The sequence below is a fragment of the Echinops telfairi genome, unplaced genomic scaffold (genome assembly GCF_000313985.2).
Source record: "Echinops telfairi isolate 266 unplaced genomic scaffold, ASM31398v2 ScPeMD7_2010;HRSCAF=2546, whole genome shotgun sequence".
Taxonomy (NCBI): Eukaryota; Metazoa; Chordata; class Mammalia; order Afrosoricida; family Tenrecidae; genus Echinops; species Echinops telfairi.
Genome location: NW_022105908.1, coordinates 14,842,809 through 14,846,596, shown reverse-complemented (window position 1 = coordinate 14,846,596; position 3,788 = coordinate 14,842,809).

The window sequence follows — 3,788 nt, the reverse complement described above, 5'->3', positions numbered from 1 at the left end:
AAAGTTACATGAATTTTTAAAAGACATGGAAACTAAACAACATAATACTTAAAAGGACTAAGTAATAGATCAAATAAGGGTAGAAGTTAAGAAAATCCTTGAAACAAACAATAATGATAACAATATGCCAAAACATTTGGGAAACAGAAAAAGCAGTTATCAGAGGGCAATTTGAGCAACCAAGTCACACATGACAAAAAGGAGAAATCTAACATCAACATGTTAATACAACACCTTCAAGAACCAGGACAAGGGCAACAACATAAATCCTTCAACACAGAAGAAAAGAAACTAAATATTACAGCAGAAATAAGCAAACAGGAAAACAACGGGAAAAGTCAAAAGACAAGAAGATGGTTCATTGCAAGGATTAACCAAATTGACAAACTAATGGCAAAGTAAACAAAGGAAAAGAAAAAGATGCAAATATCTAGAATTAGAGAAGATCCCACAAAGACAGTAAACTATATACACTGATATCCTTATGAACATCGACACAAACATTCTCCACAAAATTCTGGGGAGTAGAATTCAACAACATACAAAAAAATTCACTATGGCTAAGTGGGATTCATGACAGGGATGCAAGGATGGTTCAACATTAAAAAAACAACATAATCCACCAAATAAACAAGCCAAAGAGTAAGAACCACATGCCCGTATCAGTAGATGAAGAAACGGTATTTGCCAATATCCATCATCCTCAACATAATAAAGCCATGTACAAAATTCCAACAGCCAACATCACACTCAACAGGAAAAAAATGAAAACATTTCCCCTGAGAACTGGAACTAGACAAAGATGCCCCCTTATCATCACTTTATTTTCTGTAAATTGTTTTAAAAAATAATTTTATTGGGGGCTTTTACAGCTCTTATCACCATCCATCCATCCATTGTCTGTCATTACTCTTATTCAACATTGTATTGGAAATCTTAGCCATAACCACTAGATAATAAAATGAAATCAGGGGAGTATAATTGGGAAAAGAGGAAGTGAAATGTCCATTATTTGCAGATGATATGATTTCTATAGAAATAACCACAAAGATTCCACAAAGAATTGTTGAAAACAATTGACGGATTTTGTAAAGTAGCAGGACTATAGTTTAACATGTAGAAATCAATTGGACTCTTGTGTACCAGCAAATTCTGTAAAAGATACCAAGGAAACAACACCATTTACAATAGCCACACAAAAGAAGAAATATTTAGGAATAAACCTAACCAAAGAAATAAGATCTGTACAAAGAAAACTCCAGAACATTATTACAAGAAAACGAAGACAACTACACAAGTAGAATATCCTGTGGTCATGGATAGGAAGACTTAATATTGTGAAGATGTAAATAGCTAAAGATATTTTAAAATACAACACCGAACCCAAACTTAATTCTTTAGCCAAATGGAAGACCAGTCACCAAATTCCTATGGAGAGGGACGAGGTCCAGAATAAGCAAAGACTATATAAAAAACAAAGAAACAACAACAAAAATAGGAGGCTCACATCACCTAATCTCAAAACGTATCACACAGCCATGGTAATTGTCAAAACAGCTTGGAACAGAATAGAAAATCTAGAAATAAAACCATCCACCTACAGACAACTGATTTGGACAAAGGGCCAAAATAACAATATTAATAATAAATGCAAAAGCCTTTCAACAAATAGTGGTAGAAAAACTGGCTCTCCATATGCAGAAAAATGAAACAGAACCCATAATTTGCTCCCCCCACCCCCAACACTCAAAAGCTAACTCAAGATAGCTTAATATAAAATCCAGAGCTATAAGGATCATCAATGAGAACATCAGGACAAACTTAAGGGCCATATTGAAAGTTATACACATACCACCAAGTGTAACAAAGGAAACACACACAGTGGAAGAACAAATGGATTACGGAGACCTACTGAAACATGTATACACATCAAAAGACATCATCTGAAGAGTAAATTGAGAGCCCACAGACTGGGGAAAAAATTCTTAGCAATGACACAACGGACAAGGGACTACTTGCTAGAATTTATACAATTTGGCAACACCTCAATAAGAAAAAATATATAATGCAGGATGGGCAGAGCACATGAACAATTTACTAGGGATAACACTCAAATGGCTAACAAACACATAAGGCAATGCTCATGATCAGTAGTCATCTGGGAGATGCAAATTTTAAAGAATAGTGAATAACATGCTAGAGAACTCTTATATACTGCTGGTGGGCTTATAAATATGTACAACCATTGTGGAAAATGATATGGCGCTACCTAAAACAACTGGGAGTAGAAATACCAGATGGCCCCAGCACTACCTCTGTTCACCATGTACCCCCAAAGAAATAGCTAAATATTTAGTGACAGAACGTTAACAGACATATACCCTCCCAGGTAATTGCAGCACAGCTCACTAGCAAACAACAGCGCAAAGCCATCATTAGAAGGATGATGTGTTAGTCTGGGTTAAGTAGAGAAATAAATTCATAGACACTCAAACGTGTATAAGAAAGAGCTTTATATACAAGAGCAATTGAATATTGAGAAAGCATCCTAGCCCAGTCCAGATCAAGTCCATAAGTCCGATATTAACCCATATGTCTGATACCAATCTACAAATTCCTCCCCAGGCTCACAAAACACATGCAATGCAAGAAGATCACAGGCCAGTGGGTGGAAAGTACTGTGGATCCAGTGGTGGTAGAAGTATCTCAGTACTGGCATGGGTTTCCATGTGGCTCTTCCAGCTCCAGGGCTCTGGCTGCATCAGCATAGCTCCATCAGGCTCATTGTCAGTAATGTCTATTGTCTTGCGGGGAATGAATGTGTGTCCCACCTCCAGCGAGGTACTTATCTCCTTAGCTCCTCCATATGAGGTCATCAAGCTCCAACCTGATTGACAGGCTAAACTCCACCCCTTCACTCTTAATAGTCTCAAACTGACAACAGATTATGTAACTACCACAGTGGATTAAAAAAACTCTGATACATACACACAATAGAATACTATGCATCCCTGAAAAAGGAGTGATTTCCATGACCTGGAAATCATGATGCAGATTGAAGTTAGGGAATTGAAAAAGGACAAATGTTATATAAGTCACTTAATATGAGGAAGATTGTCCCCAAATAAGTGAACTATTCAAAGCAATAATCAAAGAAAATCTTGTTACTTTAACAACAAGAATCCCACTTCCTTGCTTTATGCTATTTAACATGAGAGATCACAGAAATCTTAACTTTAGTCAGCTGCATAAAACTTTGACCATATCAGATATTTCTTTTAAATAAATCTCTTAAACATTGTTCCTGTTGTACATCTCTTCTAACTTTGTAGATAGCAAGTTTATTAGCAGACCTAACTATATCTTTTTTCTAAAAATCAAAATCATATGAACTTCAAATTATAATAAGTATTAATGAACCCAGTTTAATACTCATAAATTACCCTAAGGTCCTTGAAATTATCTATCACAAAATATCATTACTACTGAAATAAAGTTTGTTTTCATAATTTTTCTTTCAAACTTTCATCTATTTTCCCAAATCTAAATTTAGCTTTTTAAGGTTTCATAAACTGTTTTTCTTTCATTGGGGGGGAGAGGGGTCTTCAAAAGTTTTCCTGGGCTATATGAACTAGGGCCCAAGAAGCCAGGATTTTCAGCCCTCCTCTCCTTATTTTAATCTCACATTCAAAGATAAGAACTAGTCACCCAATCATTTGCATATGATTTAAATGATCTATTGTGGAGGACAATGGATGCCGCTTTTTTCCTTAAGTGAAACATATTCT